Here is a 19,157-nt window from a genome sequence, read left to right as displayed (position 1 = left end):
AGCTCAGACCATGCGTACCTGGCGCCCAGCGGTAGAATATGAAGACTGCACGCACCATGAGACAGACTTTCATGCATTAGTTTCAACTGTCACTGACGTGTACATATGAATATGATCCGTAATTCATTATAGTTAATTGTAAAATAGCGACAGTAGTGTAATTATTGTCAAACCCTATAGCATTTGGAATAGGTCTTTCTTTCCGAATGAATGCAGCATGGTTTATATATAGCGTTATCGGAATCGGAAAACGCACAAATGCCATCCCCATGCACATTCAAGTCCTCTCCACCCTCTGGTCTTTGGCCACCGGCACGGTCCATCGTGATGGAGATGGATCGAGGCGAGCAATAGACTGTTACTGTACCACCCATGTAGCTGTCAAAGCTCCATCACAAATTCAGTTATGTGAATAGAAAGGGATTCCACTTGCGATGCGCATTTGCCTGATACATGTTGTTGCTGGTGACCGGGAGGAAGGCAATGCTGCATGTTTTTCAATCATTAAATAAAACAGATACTTTTTGCAAGGGTTTACTGACTGTCATACAAATAATCAACCATCAACATACTGTAACTTTTCAGTGCAGGTTTTTATTTACATTGTGACAACAGACGTGATGGAATTCAAGTTCGAGTTTTTATTGATCACATAGGGCAGCAGGCTACACATGGCGTAGCCGTATAGCTACATGGCAGTGAGATTCATTGTTCTTGTATGCTGTCGTATTATTGTTATAGTAAGCTATTGTCAAGAAAGGAAGTACATTATTTTCAATCGTGGCTTTAATTCGTAGCCGAAAAGCAGTCTCCTATCAGCTTCATTAATCCCGATCCGTCTCAGCCACAGCATAACTGAGACCGGCTATGGAAAAAAATCATAAATAGACTACTGTAAATAAAATAGCCTATAACATTATAAAGGATATAGGCTACCTAATACTGACATCAAAAGAGATTGTATGCCTCTACAAATCATATGCAGGTAGAAAATGCGATTTGGAATCAAATTGACGGACAGCTTTAATCCCTGGCTATTAATCGAACGAAACGAAAAAAGGCAGTCATATTCCAGCATGGTTATTAATGACTGCAACGGCAAACAGTGGTTAACGGTCTTTATTAGTGTTTGCGCTGCCCAGGCAGCAATGGTCTTTAGGAAGTTAATAGATATCATATCCCACATCACCGTGTACACGTCTGTCAGCCTGTCATGTATTTCAGATTTTTCTGATAAATCCAGATTTTTCTGTGCGTACACACATTCTAAATTCCGTCCGCAGGAACGGAAATAGAACACTTTTTCCGCATTGTTGATAAATGAGGGCCCTGGACCCTATGGAACCTGTTCTGGTGACTGCCTGGTTCTTAACACATTCGGGGCCAACCACGTATATATGCGTGTTTCGGATCCAACGCTTGACGGCCAACCACGTATATATACGTGGCAAGGTTGTTTTGGCTTTTATTCCATTGTAATATCCTACTCAATGTCACCCTGCGGCACTGCAGATTTACCCTACTCTCGGAAAAGTGCCTTACCGGCCATATCCTCATCGGGGCGCTGCCTAAAGCTATGCGTGTAGCCGATGGCCTGGAATCGTTTTTGGGACGCTGAATTCAGTATGCAGTAAAGAAATATATCATCAGCCAATGGACATATGGATCTACCAGATGGCGATCGATAACTGGGAAATCCTTTTTGGGATCCAACCGGCCACAGGTAAGAGCGATTTGACGTCAATTACAGCCCGATCGGGCCTTGCTCTCATAGCCATCCACCCGGTCAGCGAATAAGGCTACTGAGGCTAATGCCGTTATTGGTAATCAATAATCAGAAACGACGTCCCCCCCCCCCCTTTCATGCATTCATGGTGGACCATGATACCGACAATATGCATTTTGAGTTTTAGCTCGCTTGTCTATAGTCGAAACGCCATTCGATTTAACGCTATTAGCTTAGTGCCCTATAACTCGTGTTCCAGGAAATACCCCAGAACATTCCGCTATAACGTTCATATTAACGACGCTATAAAATGGGAACGTATTGATGAAACAACTATTTATTTAAGGCATATTGAAGGGACGGTTTATAGTGTCAATTGACAATGAGAATGGACAGATAGCAATAATATAAAGTATAGATTTAGCTCTACGAAAGAGTACAGTACAGTTTAGTACAACTGCCATGCCATCTCTCAAAACATACCGGTAATCATAACCAGCCAATGGCATGGTGAAAAATATACGCCATCAATGCATTTACCTGCTATTAACCTCAGGGCCATCAAGGTCAAGCCAAAGCAGACCTCCTCTAAAGAAGTCCAACAAATAAAATTAGCCCTCCTAAATGTCAGATCACTGAATAAAACATTTTTAGTAAATGATCTGATTAAAGAAAATAACTTAGATTGCATCTGCCTAGTAGAGACATGGCTAAATAATGACACAGCTACATCAATAATGATAGAAGCTTGTCCACCAGACTATAATTTTCTTCAAATACCCAGAAAAAATAGAAGGGGGGGAGGAGTTGCAGCAATTTTCTCCTCAAAACTCTTGTTTAGAATCACAGAACTAGGCGAGTTCATGTCGATGGAATATCTTGCCATTGAGCTCAAAACAGAATCAACGATTATCGTCACAATATACCGCCCGCCTAGACACTCACCAATATTTATACAGGAGCTCTCTGAACTGATCTCACTATGTGTTACCGGATATGATAAGGTGATCCTAAATGGAGACTTGAACATCCATTTTAATAAGAAAACAGACTCCAAAACTATAGAACTAAAAAATCTACTGGATAGCTTTGACCTAACACAGCATGTAACAAATGCAACTCACAGGCTTGGGAATACATTAGACTTAGTTATAACAACAACTGGGCTAAGCATAACAAATATCTCAATAACTGAATTACCTCTCTCCGACCATCACTGTATATTTTTTGATACTCAAATAACCCTTACTAAAACAAAAAAAGAAATCATAGTTCACAAGAGGCTCCTAAACGACAAGGCTGAATCAAAGTTCATTGATCTTATCAGACTACATGAACCACACAATCATGACAGCTCTCTAAATGAAATGGTAGAAAATCTCAATGATGCACTGTCATCTATATTAAATTCTGTCGCCCCACTAAAAATGAAAAAGAAGAAAACCAGAGCCTCGCCCTGGTTGAACTATAATACGGTCAACAAAGAAAAAAGGAAATGTTGTGCAGCGGAGCGAAAATGGAGAAAAACAAAAACGACCATATGCTGTGATATATACAAAGATGCTTTAACTGCTTATAATAAAACCATCCGCTTAGCAAGGAAAGAATACTTCTCTAAAATCATTACAGAAAATGCTGGAAACTCCAGAATCCTTTTTTCCACTATTAATGTACTACTCAACACTGCCCCTACACCTCCTCAGTCATCAACGGTTAAGTGTGAAGAACTTGCACTATTCTTTAACAACAAAATAACCTTGATCAGGGCCAGCATTACTGATGATGGAAATAAAGCTGATTACAGCAAACCGCGCAATGTAACCATGAGAAGATTCACATGCATCACATTAGATGTACTCTGCAAAACTGTCTCAGAATGTAACTCCTCCACCTCAGACATTGACCCTATACCTACAGCTTTCTTCAAATGGGTGTTTAATAGTGTTTCAAGCCCTGTGCTAGATATCATAAACACTTCCCTTAGAACTGGTATTTTCCCAGATGCCTTTAAAACAGCAGTTGTAAAGCCATTACTAAAAAAACCTAACTTGGATAGTAATGAAATGGCAAATTATCGTCCAATATCCAACCTACCATTCATTAGTAAAGTACTTGAAAAGATAGTTTCAGTTCAAATAAATTCCTTTCTTGAAGAAAACAACATCTTAGAAGAATTTCAGTCAGGATTCAGAAAATATCATAGCACTGAAACTGCCCTCACCAAAATAATCAGTGACCTCAGGCTAAACTCTGACGAGAATAAGATCTCCATCCTTATCCTACTAGATCTCAGTGCAGCATTTGATACAATCGATCACGATATTCTAATCGATCGTCTTGAAAACCATGTCGGTTTCTCAGAACATGTGCTAGGCTGGTTTAAAACATACATCAGAGGGAGGAAATTCTATGTTAAACTAGGAGATCACATGTCTGATATATACGACAACAACTATGGAGTTGCACAAGGGAGTTGCTTAGGTCCTTTACTCTTCTCCCTTTACATGTTACCGCTAGGTGATATCATCAGAGAACATAATGTAGATTTCCATAGCTATGCGGATGATACACAACTGTACATATCTGCTGAACCAAATGATACAGCGATTAGCTCCATTACAGACTGCTTACTGGCAATAAATAAATGGATGAGTAAGAACTTCCTGAAACCAAACGAGAACAAAACTGAAATTCTAATTATCGGCCCCAAAACTAAAAAAGAAACATTAATAAAGAACCTGGGAGGACTAACCCCTTGGATCAAATCTGAGGTCACTAGTCTCGGGGTTATCATAGATTCAGAACTGAACTTCAATTCTCATATTAGCAAAGTGACGAAAACATCGTTCTTCCATCTCAGAAATATAGCAAAAGTACGACCATTTATTAATCAGAACGATGCTGAGAAGCTAATTCATGCATTCATATCTAGCCGGTTAGACTACTGTAATGCACTTTTCACAGGTCTCCCTAAGAAAACCACAGAGAGGCTTCAGCTAATCCAAAACTCTGCAGCCCGACTGCTAACTAGAACCAAAAGGAGAGAGCACATTAGTCCAGTCTTAGCTGCTTTACACTGGCTTCCTGTAACATTTAGAATTGACTTTAAGGTCCTTCTCCTTATATACAAAGCTCTAAATGGACAGGGACCTAGCTACATCGCCAACACTCTAATAAATTACACACCAGCAAGAACACTGCGATCATCAGCTGCTGGACTACTAGTACTAGAGGCTCCCAGAAACAGTCAAAAGAGGATCGGAAATGCAGCCTTTATCAACTATGCCCCAAAACTGTGGAACAAACTACCCCAAAACATCAGAGAAGCCAACTCGCTAGACATCTTTAAAAGACAGCTTAAAACCTATCTCTTTGCTCAGGCATTTCACTGTGGGGTAATGCAGGCAAATATCTGAAGATAGATATCTGCTACCACCTAGTGACAAGAGGAAATATTATTATAGAAATATCAGAGATATCCTGACACAAATTGTACTTACCTGCACTATTCTTACCCTGCCTACTTTTATACACTGCCTATCAAATTCATGTGTCGGTTATCACACTTCTTTACTTCTTACTGATGACTATTTTAATCTGAATCATTTTAAACTATTTTTATTATTTGTATTACTGAATCAAACTGTAAACAGAGAGCCTATTGGGATGCTAGATCCTAATGTGAAACACTGTGATTTACCATACCTTGAATGAATGAATGAATGAAAACTTTATTTAACAGATTGCAGAATGGGTACAATACAGTACGGCTCAATACATACAATTGTTAAGGGGATGCAGACCTGAGAAAGACGTTTGTCTTGTTTCCATCAGGGTCCCCCATTTTCAATTCATATAGACCTTGCTATATTCTTACCCTACCTACTTTCATACACTTCCAATGAAATTCATATGTCGGTTCTATGATGTTGGAGTGATGCTCTGTTGTGAGAAGATGACTTTTGACCTAAATCTAGCAAAGTTGTTTACCATTCCAGTTAGGTACATCGTGAACCTCACCGCCTAGCCAAGGTTAATTCTCCTAGCTGGGCCATTTTCATCTGATTGAACAATCTTATCACACTTTTTACTGTAACCTTGCTATTTACATTTTAAATTTGTATGCTTGCTTATACCTGTATTTTTTACTGTTGTTGTATGTCCGTTCTATTTTATTAGTTTTAGACTATTTTTAAACTTAATCATTTTAAACTATTTTATTACTTGTATTACTGAATAGAGAGCCTATTAGGATGCTAGATCCTAATGTGAAACACTGATTTACCATACCTTGCTATGCTCGCTCATGCCTGTATTATTTACTGTTGTGAAGCACTTTGAACTGCAACCTCTGTATGAAAAGTGCTATACAAATAAAGTTATTATTACAAACAGCCTCACGCACAATGAAAGTTTGTTTTGATATGCTGGCCGTATAGAGTGGGATTAGACGGATCCCAATGGCCCCGAATGTGTTAAGGTCCCCCCGAGTCTGATCGGAACAGGGTAAATCTGCATTTCGCTATGATTCCCCTAGTTCATGGAATGAATTCCAACAGTCCTTAAAGCTTGAGAGAGATTATCTCCTCTGTTGCAGAGTTTAAGACCTTGATGATGTCGGGGAGGTTGCGACCCTCTCTGCGCCACCCCCCATCTCCCTGTCTCCGGCTGTCTCGGAGCGATGACCGGAGTGTTGAACGTCCCGTGATTAAGACGGGGAGGACGCGACCCTCTTTGCGTCGCCCCTGTGCCTCAAATAGATTCGCTATCAGCTCTATCTTTAATCTTTCAAAATGTTCAGTTGCTATCGCTATCAGCTCTATCTTTAATCTTTCAAAATGTTCAGTTGCTATTGCATGCACTCATCTGTGTTCCACTACACACATGAGTGCATGCTTACCAACTGCTAGTCTGCAACACTACTATCACCGACATCTAAGAAGGGAGATCCCCCCTTGAATGGCCCTTCTAAGGTTTCTCTCCTCCACACTGCCTGTGGAGCATTTTTTCCCTATTGTTAGGTTTTAGTGAGTTTTTCCTTACCTTCGCGTGGGGTATGTCTGGGAGTGTTTGCATTCATTCATTTATTTGCATTTATTTTAAATTTGTTGGACCTTATGGTGTTCTTGTTTTGTTCTTCGACTTATTGTTATGTTTCTTCTTGACTTGTTTAAAGAAGACGTGTCTGGCCCATGGGGACATTAACGTTTGTTGTCGGGCCTTACAAATAAATTTGATTTGATTTGATTTTGATTTGATATCTAACCCTTGTCAATCAGGTTATATGGATTGATTTTATATGCTGTGTGATTTTATATGCTTTTATGCTTAACTCTGTATGTACACTCGACGTGACTGTAAATTAGGGAAACCTCAGTTGCCTTTCAAGTTTAAATAAAGGTTTGATAAGCAGAGGATTGGGCAGGGCTAGGAACTTAAAGATAATACAATTATCTCCATTAGAGGTAAAAAATGGTGGCGATCTGCTGGTTTTGCCATAAACCAGTCATACAAACCCGTCAGTCTCTATCCTCTAAACACACACCCACATAACCACAAGGAAGCATATTAGGACCTTTACTGTTCCTAATTTATGCAAAGGCGATGAGCCGAGCTTTCTCTAAGCCAGGGGTTCTCAAACTTTTTTATACCACAACCCCATTTTATTTAGGATTTTTTTTGGCGACCCCACACTTAATGTATTGCGTAATTTCAACGTGGAATTAAGGAATATAAAAATAAAAGCACACATTGTTAAACGTGATCAACTGATCATGCATAATTATCAGAACATTTTATTACAGCACTATGTTATCAATACACATTTTGTAAAAAGAGGCATATTTAGCCAACATATGTTGCCAGAAAAGCTGCGCAAAAGCTGTCACCTACCCACGACCCCACTTTGGGTCACGACCTGTAGTTTGAGAACCGCTGCTCTAGGCCTTTGAAAATGTAGGGCAGAAGACCCTCCTGGTCACGGAGCAGACGAGAAAACTCCTGCAAGCCTTTTTTCTTTCGACACGTTCACTTTTCCAAAAATGACTAATTACTCATATTTCCAAATGGACTGCATTTATATGGACTGCATTTACATAGTGCTTTTATACAAAGCGCTTTACAACTTATGCCAACTTTTACAACTCATTCGCCCATTCACTCACACACCAACGGCAGAGACAACCATGCAAGGTGTCAACCAGGGAGCGAAATTAACTTTATTATTATTAGTTTCGGTCCCTGGTGTCAACCTGCTCACCAGGAGCAGTCAGGGGTCATGGGGGCCTTACTGTCCCACTTCTCTGGTTTCTGGCTTTAGCCCTTTCACTACCACACTACAGAAGGTTAATGTTTCACTACCACACTACAGACGGTTAACCTTTCACTACCACACTACAGAAGGTTAATGTTTCACTACCACACTACAGACGGTTAACCTTTCACTACCACACTACAGAAGGTTAACCCTTTCACTACCACACTACAGACGGTTAACCTTTCACTACCACACTACAGAAGGTTAACCCTTTCTCTACCACACTACAGAAGGTTAACCCTTTCACTACCACACTACAGACGGTTAACCTTTCACTACCACACTACAGAAGGTTAACCTTTCACTACCACACTACAGACGGTTAACCTTTCACTACCACACTACAGAAGGTTAACCCTTTCACTACCACACTACAGAAGGTTAACCTTTCACTACCACACTACAGAAGGTTAACCTTTCACTACCACACTACAGAAGGTTAACCTTTCACTACCACACTACAGACGGTTAACCTTTCACTACCACACTACAGAAGGTTAACCTTTCACTACCACACTACAGAAGGTTAACCTTTCACTACCACACTACAGAAGGTTAACCCTTTCACTACCACACTACAGAAGGTTAACCTTTCACTACCACACTACAGAAGGTTAACCTTTCACTACCACACTACAGAAGGTTAACCCTTTCACTACCACACTACAGAAGGTTAACCTTTCACTACCACACTACAGAAGGTTAACCTTTCACTACCACACTACAGAAGGTTAACCTTTCACTACCACACTACAGAAGGTTAACCCTTTCACTACCACACTACAGAAGGTTAACCTTTCACTACCACACTACAGAAGGTTAACCTTTCACTACCACACTACAGAAGGTTAACCTTTCACTACCACACTACAGAAGGTTAACCTTTCACTACCACACTACAGAAGGTTAACCTTTCACTACCACACTACAGAAGGTTAACCCTTTCACTACCACACTACAGAAGGTTAACCTTTCACTACCACACTACAGAAGGTTAACCTTTCACTACCACACTACAGAAGGTTAACCCTTTCTCTACCACACTACAGAAGGTTAACCTTTCACTACCACACTACAGAAGGTTAACCTTTCACTACCACACTACAGAAGGTTAACCCTTTCACTACCACACTACAGAAGGTTAACCTTTCACTACCACACTACAGAAGGTTAACCCTTTCACTACCACACTACAGAAGGTTAACCCTTTCACTACCACACTACAGAAGGTTAACCTTTCACTACCACACTACAGAAGGTTAACCTTTCACTACCACACTACAGAAGGTTAACCTTTCACTACCACACTACAGAAGGTTAACCCTTTCACTACCACACTACCACACTACAGAAGGTTAACCATTTCACTACCACACTACAGAAGGTTAACCTTTCACTACCACACTACAGAAGGTTAACCCTTTCTCTACCACACTACAGAAGGTTAACCTTTCACTACCACACTACAGAAGGTTAACCTTTCACTACCACACTACAGAAGGTTAACCCTTTCACTACCACACTACAGACGGTTAACCTTTCACTACCACACTACAGAAGGTTAACCTTTCACTACCACACTACAGAAGGTTAACCCTTTCACTACCACACTACAGAAGGTTAACCTTTCACTACCACACTACAGAAGGTTAACCTTTCACTACCACACTACAGAAGGTTAACCTTTCACTACCACACTACAGAATGTTAACCCTTTCACTACCACACTACAGAAGGTTAACCCTTTCACTACCACACTACAGAAGGTTAACCCTTTCACTACCACACTACAGAAGGTTAACCTTTCACTACCACACTACAGAAGGTTAACCCTTTCACTACCACACTACAGAAGGTTAACCCTTTCACTACCACACTACAGAAGGTTAACCTTTCACTACCACACTACAGAAGGTTAACCCTTTCACTACCACACTACAGAAGGTTAACCGTCTGTAGTGTGGTAGTGAAAGGGTTAACCGTCTGTAGTGTGGTAGTGAAAGGGTTAACCCTTTGTCGTGTGGCAGTGAAAGGGTTCATCTGGGTGGTGTTCCCCTCAGAACACACTCACACACGGCAGCTGCTCAATACAACCACAGCCCTGCCCTGTAGGCCACTGAGCAGCCCCCCCCCCGCTGGAGGAACTGTGGCTTCATAGTGCCTTGCTCACGGACATGTTTGATGGCAGCTGTTGAAGGAGGGGAGAGTGGCACTAGATCAGATTAGAACCAGCAGCAACCATATCAAAGAATATTAAATCCAAAATGAGGTCATAGAGTATGACAGAGCAGCCCTGGGCAAGCTGGAAGAGCGCGAGAGAGAGAGAGAGAGAGAGAGAGAGAGAGAGAGAGAGAGAGAGAGAGAGAGAGAGAGAGAGAGAGAGAGAGAGAGAGAGAGAGAGAGGTATGTCTAAGTATCCCAGTCGCAGCCTCCGGAGGAGGAGGAGGAGGAGGAGGAGGAGGAGGAGGAGGAGGAGGAGGAGGAGGAGGAGGATAGGAGAGACAGCTGCCAACCTCCTCCTCCCCCTCCTCTCTCTCTGGTTCTTCTACATGCTGCTTTGCATTCACTGGCACGCACACATACAGGTACACATGGACACACACACACACACACACACACGCACATGCACACACACACATTGTAATGAACCAAAGGAGAATATATTATATATTAATATTTTTCCATCTTTGACAGTGAATAACACCATGCTAACATTGACCAGACATGAAACATTGCCATTGAGCTCATTCAGCACCTTCTTGAGATCAAGTGTACAAAAAATCTAAGCAAATGAATAAAGGGCAGATGATTAACACAATGGACGCCAAACCCGAGATAAGTCGGGTTAACTTGCCATGCGTTGAGCGCCAGGACCCCCGAAAACGCGAGATTTTGGTAGTTTATTCTTTCTTTTTTTTAAACTAAAATTTGTATTACATTTATCCACTTACAACATTTAGACAGTACCTTAAACAACATCAAACATACAACAATACAGTGACATGGGTGCCTTGAATTCTTAGGCTAGTTCAGTAGCTCAGACCCCCCCCCCCCCGCCATCCACCCCGAGAGATAGGGCTCCCCCATATCCCCCATATCCCAGGACCTCTATACATGGAGCCGGGCCCCAGCGACACGGGTTCCTTGAATTGATTGGGCCTGGCCCCGTAGAGGAGAGTGCAGGGGGCTCCCCCCCACCGAGCCAAGCCCGTTACTTCCCATGTCCCAAAGAACCCCACCCCACGCACACCGATCCCACAACACACAAGACCCCCCTCTCCGGGTCAAAACGATGGTCTCCCCCCCCCCCCCCCTATATCCCAGGTCCGCTACGCGCGGAGCCGAGCCCCCAGCGACACGGGTTCCTTGAATTGTTTGGGCCCGGCTCAATAGAGGAGAGGATAGGGGACTCCCCCCCACCGAGCCAAGGCCGTTACCTCCCATGTCCCAAAGAACCCCACCCCACGCACACCGATCCCACAACACACAAGGCCCCCCTGCGCAAAGCTCATCTGCTCTGACCCCCCCAATAGGCCTCCCCAAGAATCAGAGCACCCCCATATCCCAGGCCCACTAGTAGGACTCCCCCATATCCCAGGACCGCTATACACGGAGCCGGGCACCTGCAACACGGGTCCCTTGAATTGATTGGGCCAGGCCCAGTAGAGGAGGAGCCCCCCACCGAGCCCAGCCCGTTACCTCCCATGTCACAGATAAACCCCCCCCCCCCCCCCCCCCGCACATCGACTCCACAACACACAAGACCCCACCACCGACCCCGCAACACGCAAGGCCCCCCTCTCCCGGGTCGATCCACTGATACTATGCCCCCCCCCCCCCCCCCCACTGAACTCAGCCCACCCCCTTCTGTACCTCCCATGCCACCGATATCACTATATATATTTATGACATTTATGCCAACATGACTTAAAAAATGTAACTGACAACACAATAAGAATTTTTTTATAAAATAGGTTATATGATTAGCACTCTTTCCCCCGTTGGTGGTTTGGAGGGGGATCAGCTCTCCCACTGGAGAAGCCCCCCCCCCCCCCCCCCAGTGACGGAGATACCCCCCCAAAGGAGATTCTCCAAGCCTCTCTTCATGTCCAACATTTTGAATTCTTGTCCTTCTCAATTGTCCATGTGCACATTTAAAGCAACTGCTATTCTAACATAACTCAGAAAAAAAGAAAAAAAAAGAAGACTAAAGACAATTGGCACTTCCCAGGTTATTTTTTTTTTAACCCCGTTTAACCCCCGTTGGCGGGCTGGAGGGGTAAGGCTCTCCTGGAGAGGGCCCCTCCTATAATAACGGAGATATCCCAAGTGGGGATTCTCCAATGTCCCTATTATTGTCCAACATTTTATCTGAACCTTCATCCCCCATTACGATAGCACAGCTCCAGAGCTCCCGGTCAGGTCTCCGAATGTGTCTCCCCATGTTCCCCGTCGTGTTATTTATATTATAATATGTCCCGAATCGAGTCCCAACTTTCCCAACCAATGCGCCCACCCTGTCTGCATTCCCAGTGGTCTGTGCGTCATCTGCAGTGCGTCCCGAACCACAACATCCACTCACCACCAAACAACATATACATGTGGTATTGAATCTTGTGGTATTGAATCCTCAGCGCTCGAGCCCTGCACGGTGTGCGGGATCCCGCCACCCGACTCCTGGCTGGTCCGGTCGATCTCGGCGCTCGGCCCCCGGTTGGTGTGCGTGGCCCCAACGCTTGCATCCTGGCCGGCCTGGGCGACCTCCGTGCCCGCATCCCGGACGGTCCGGCCGACCCCGGTGGCCGAGTCCTGGTTGGTCTGGTTATATCCAGCGTCTCTTTGTCCTTCTTTTGGGGGTCGTTTGTTTTACCTCTTTTGAATTAGCCTCCATGTTCCTCTGAATATTCAGTATTGCATCGAGTCCAGTCTGCGTGTTGGTTTGCACGTTAGCATCGTTAGTATTCTGTATTGCAAATGCTAGCTTGCATATTCATCGTGTTAGCTTCCATGTTAGCTTGTAGCTCCGTCTCCAGCCAGACTTCGCTGTGGACTAACGTTATACTTGCTGCGTCATCTCCTCGTGTTGTACCTATATTTTGTCGTATTTTCTTTGTCGGGGGTCACTCTTCTCTCACTTCTCCTCGAGTTTTGTGCACTGGGTCTTGTCATCTTTCTTTTATCTTCTAGTTGTTACTTTTTATCGTGTTTTATAACTTTTTATTACCTTTCTTGAATTTTGGACCGGGAGCTCTGTTCTGCAGCTGTTCTCCTCGCCAAACCGGAAGCCAGTAGTTTATTCTTTTATTCTATATTTTTATTCATTATTCATCCGGGGACCTCGGTGTTACCATAGGGAATGAGTCTGAGTGCAATACCAGCCGCATGACGTATAAGGCTATTACTCAGCCTTTCGGGAATTACCCCAGACCACTCTAAAACTATACTATACATGGTATAACACGGGAACGTATGAATTCTTTTAATATTTTTTCACATATTGAACGATAGATAGTTGATGTCATAGCTATAATATAGAATATAGTTATAGCTCTACAAACAAGGTGACGCACTCTTATATTCCTAATGGCTGGCGCTGAAAGAGTTAAACAGAAGGTTTTGTAGATACAGTACTGAATTTTGCCAATCCGGACACATGCCATTTGAAATATGAATATAGAATATCAGGCCTATAAATTACCTTATTATGGCCAAGTCATACATCTATGGATCAAGCTCGTCGAGATTGTACTGGGCAGCTCCTAGTGGTCAACAGTGTCAGACTGTCGTTGTACTGGGCAGCTCCTAGTGGTCAACAGTGTCATACTGTGGTTGTACTAATAATAATAATAATAACAATAGATCAAATTTATATAGCGCCTTTCATAGAACCCAAGGTCGCTTCACAATCAGGACAAAAAATAGGGCAAGAAAAATAGGGGGGGGGGGGGGGGGGGGGTGAGGGAAGGTAGGGGATAATGGACCTAATCTAATCTAAACTAACTGATGGGGAAAAGCCTTGGTGAAGAGGTCTGTTTTTAGAGCGGATTTGAAGGTGTCCAGGGTTGGGGCGTTGCGGATTTCGGGGGGGAGAGAGTTCCAGAGGGTAGGGGACGCCACGCTGAAGGCTCTGTCGCCAAAAGTCCGTAACCTGGTGCGAGGGATGGAGAGGAGACCTAGATCAGAGGATCGTAGGTTCCGGGATGGAGTGTACTGGTGGAGGAGATCAGACAGGTATCGGGGGGCGAGGGCATGGAGGGATTTGTAGGTGAGGAGCAGGAGTTTGAAGGTGATGCAGAACTTGACTGGAAGCCAGTGGAGGTGGATGAGGGTGGGGGTGATGTGCTGCCAGGGCTTGGTGTGAGTGAGAACCCTGGCAGCTGAGTTCTGAACATACTGGAGCCTGTCCAGGGCTTTGCTGGGTACCCCGAACAGGACTCCATTACAGTAGTCCAACCGGGAGGTGACGAATGAGTGGATCAGGGTCTCAGCCACAGAGTCTGAGAGTGAGGGTCGGAGACGGGAGATGTTTCTGAGGTGGTAGAAGGCAGACTTGGTGACGGATTTGATGTGGGAGTGAAATGAAAGTGGGCAGCTCCTAGTGGTCAACAGTTTCAGACTGTCGTTGTACTGGGCAGCTCCTAGTGGTCAGCAGTGTCAGACTGTGGTTGTACTGGGCAGCTCCCAGGTGTGAGTGTGTAGTACTATGTGAGTGTGAAACAGGGCCTTGCTGAAAAAGAGCAGCGATGCTCAGTGAACTGACCCCGGTAAATAAATAGAGGTAAAAATAAAAAGGTTATAAGGCTTTCATTCAGAATGACCAGCTTCTCAACCAGTTTCTATCACAAAATCACAAAAAAAATAAAGGCAACATTACTTAATACGGACTGTATTGATCTATTTATGAGCTTAAGAGGTTAATGGAAACCCTGTGTGGGGCACTGCATGCATCATTAAGAGGAACAGCTCTAAACAAGCATTGTGGTATCATCTTGGTTAATAAGACATACAGTTGCAATAAAAATTATTCAACCCCCATTGCATATTGGGCTTTTTGAACGGTTAGTTTAAATTTAAAGAACAGTTTAAATAGTTAAATTAAATGAAAATTACCATGGTTTTTATAAAATTCAACACAAAATGCTATCTTTAATCACTACTGCAGTCTCAAAATTATTCAACCCCCTGTCTCAAACCCCCAGTCTCAAAATTATTCAACCCTGTCTCAAAATTATGCAACCCTGTCTCAAAATTATTCAACACCCCTCTCAAGATTATTCAACCCCCTGTCTCAAAATTATTCAACCCCCCGTCTCAAAATTATTCAACCCCCTGTCTCAAAATTATTCAACCCCCTGTCTCAAAATTATTCAACCCCCTGTTTCAAAATTATTCAACCCCCTGTCTCAAAATTATTCAATCCTTGTCTCAAAATTATTCAACCCCCGGTCTCAAAATTATTCAACCCTGTCTCAAAATTATTCAACCCCCCGTCTCAAAATTATTCAACCCCCCGTCTCAAGATCACTCAACCCCCGGTCTCAAAATTATTCAACCCCCAAACTAAAAATTATTCAACCCCCGGTCTCAAAATTATTCAACCCCCAAACAAAAAATTATTCAACCCTGTCTCAAAATTATTCAACACCCTGTCTCAAAATTATTCAACCCCCGGTCTCAAAATGTATCAACCCTGTCTCAAAATTATTCAACCCGTCTCAGAATGATTCAACCCCTCGTCTCAAAATTATTCAACCCCTGTCTCAAAAGTATTCAATCCGCCGTCTCAGAATTATTCAACTCCTCGTCTCAAAATTATTCAACCCCCTGTCTCAAACCCCCTGTCTCAAAATGATTCAACCCCCAGGGCTCGAAATTAACATTTTTACTTGGTAGCACTGGTGCTCCCAACTTCAAAAAGTTGGGAGCACCAGCAAAAATGTATATTTTTATTCATTATTCATCCGGGGACCTCGGTGTTACCATAGGGCAGGGGTGTTTGAACCAAGATCTACTTTTTAATTTACCACCTAGCCGAGAGCTACCAGCCAAAATTGTATATTGTAAGCCGTCATTTGAGGCTTTATAAAAGCAGCATAATGAACACAAATCTGTCAGTGCCAAGTCCGACCTCATCTTAAATAACAAACAGCATTGCTTGTTGTAGTTAACAAGGAGAGGCAGAGTTGATTTTGCAAAAAAAATAAAAATATTTTTTTTATTTTAATTTTTTTTTATAATCTAATTTTATTAATCGAGATCTACTTGAAATCAGCCCGCGATCTACCTGTCGATCGCGATCGACTGGTTGGGCACCACTGCCATAGGGAATGAGTCTGAGTGCAATACCAGCCGCATGACGTATAAGGCTATTACTCAGCCTTTCGGGAATTACCCCAGACCACTCTAAAACCTCTAAAACTAAAAAAAAAAAAAAAAAAAAGACTAACCCTGACTAACCTTACTGTCATGCAATTGTCCTAATAAACTAACCTACACTGTAACACGCAACACTTTGATGAACATTGTTACTCAGCTGATAGAGTTGTACCCTTCTTGCTGTCTTGTCGCACAGAACTTGTAAGTCGCTTTGGATAAAAGCGTCAGCTAAATGACTAAATGTAAATGTAAATGTAAAACTATACTATATTCACCATGGTATAACACGGGAACGTATGCATTTTTTAAATATTTTTTCACATATTGAACGATAGATAGTTGATGTCATAGCTATAATATAGAATATAGTTATAGCTCTACAAACAAGGTGACGCACTCCTATATTTTAAAGCGTGGCATTGCTACAACGGGACCTGTCTAATGGCTGGCGCTGAAAGAGTTAAACAGAAGGTTTTGTAGATACAGTACTGAATTTTGCCAATCCGGACACATGCAATTTGAAATATGAATATAGAATATCAGGCCTATAAATTACCTTATTATGGCCAAGTCATACATCTATGGATCAAGCTCGTCGAGATTGTACTGGGCAGCTCCTAGTGGTCAACAGTGTCATAACTGTGGTTGTACTGGGCAGCTCCTAGTGTTCAACAGTGTCAGACTGTCGTTGTACTGGGCAGCTCCTAGTGGTCAACAGTGTCATACTGTGGTTGTACTGATAGATTTAATTCATTGATGTCTAGTAATATTCGATGTCAATATCTTATATATATCTATGCACCTATTGTCTCCCCCATGATGCAAGCTATAGCCTGGGCGTCTCTCAGTCTGACCTGCTGACCTCTGGCTGAAGGCTCCTTCCACACACAGGGCCCCCTGTACATCTCACGCACACGCACACACACTCACGTATACACATGCGCACACCTCTCCCCCACCCAGCTGTCCGCCCATGAGTTATGGAGATGTTGTTCAAGAATAGGGGTCTTCTCCATCTGGAACCTATTAGCCCCCCTTCTGAACAAGCACACACAGCCCAGCAAGCACACACCACACACACACATACTACACACACAGAAACATATACACACATACACCCCTCCCCTCTTCCTCTGTATAAATGACATGTAGTGTGATGTATTCTGCCTCCCTTCTTCTACTGGTGCGAGAGGATGTGCCCGCGCGGGGTGACTGTTCTTCTTCTCTGTGAATAAAAGCTCAGTTTGAAATACTCCGTGTTCCGCTTCGTCTTTCGGTCGACTGGTCCACACCCATATCAATTAAGAATTCACGAGGGATAGGAAATCCCTAACAAATGGAGGTTCCAAAGTTAGAATTGATGTGGGCCAGCCGCAACCAAGGACTGAACGGGGAATGGAGACATGGAGGAGAAAACGATGCAGAAGATCCAGACATTCACTACCAGCTGTCTGCAGCGCGTCTGAACCAGGGGTGAGATACCAGCAGCCCCTCAGACGTCCGTGACGAGACCACCAGACGACCCTCGACGGTGACAGGCAGGAGGAGACGAAGGACAGACGGGCCAGGATGAGAGGCAGACCGGAGGAGATGGCAGCTGAGCAGCAGAGGCCGGAGATGACCACCGCAGCACCGCAAATCATCGACAGCAGCCAGGCACCGCAGGCACCGCAGATCATAGGCACCGCTGATCGTCGTCTACGACACGCAGTTCATCCACGACGAGGACGGGGGAAGCGGCAGCAGGAGTGACACTGAGCTGAGCTGGGGTGACGGTGGGCTGCTGGCGAGAGGTGGAGGGGACAGTCCAGAGACACTGGGAAGGCAGCAGACCAGAGGAGACACGTTTGTCTAGGGGACCGCACCCTGGAACGGGAACCAGCTCAGGAGGAGACCCACGCCCTAGAAGACGGGACCAGGGGTGCACTGTAATAGAGGGGGGGTTCCTATGGGTTAGGTGTGCCTGACTAAGGGGGGTCCAACGGGGTTACGTGTATCGTCTGGAAAATTGCAGAATCGTGTTTCTCTCTTTCTTCTCTCTCTCTCTCCCGTTCCCCCCCCCCCCCCATCTCTCTCTCTCCTCTCCTGATGTCGTTATCCCGTCTGGTATTGGATGTGATGCATGTAATGAGGTGACGATCGACGGGTACAGATCCATCAATCCATCAATGAAATGTTGTGTTTGACGTATATTTAACGTCAAAAAGGGGGATTGATAGATTTAATTCATTGATGTCTAGTAATATTCGATGTCAATATCTTATATATATCTATGCACCTATTGTCTCCCCCATGATGCAAGCTATAGCCTGGGCGTCTCTCAGTCTGACCTGCTGACCTCTGGCTGAAGGCTCCTTCCACACACAGGGCCCCCTGTACATCTCACGCACACGCACACACACTCACGTATACACACGCGCACACCTCTCCCCCACCCAGCTGTCCGCCCATGAGTTATGGAGATGTTGTTCGAGAATAGGGGTCTTCTCCATCTGGAACCTATTAGCCCCCCTTCTGAACAAGCACACACACAGCCAAGCAAGCACACACCATACTACACACACAGAAACATATACACACATACACCCCTCCCCTCTTCCTCTGTATAAATGACATGTAGTGTGATGTATTCTGCCTCCCTTCTTCTACTGGTGCGAGAGGATGTGCCCGCGCGGGGTGACTGTTCTTCTTCTCTGTGAATAAAAGCTCTGTTTGAAATACTCCGTGTTCCGCTTCGTC

At 43.8% G+C, this 19,157-nt stretch overlaps 1 protein-coding gene across 1 annotated transcript in view; it reads right to left on the bottom strand.

The window, feature by feature from the left end:
- Positions 1-19,157, bottom strand: part of gtf3c2 (general transcription factor IIIC, polypeptide 2, beta) — a 141,854-nt gene that overhangs the window by 33,949 nt on the left and 88,748 nt on the right. The gene's annotated exons all lie outside the window — the stretch shown is intronic.

This window comes from Notolepis coatsorum (genome assembly GCF_963971535.1).
Source record: "Notolepis coatsorum genome assembly, chromosome: 5".
In the NCBI taxonomy this organism is placed as follows: Eukaryota; Metazoa; Chordata; class Actinopteri; order Aulopiformes; family Paralepididae; genus Notolepis; species Notolepis coatsorum.
This window is presented reverse-complemented; position numbering and strand designations above follow the sequence as displayed.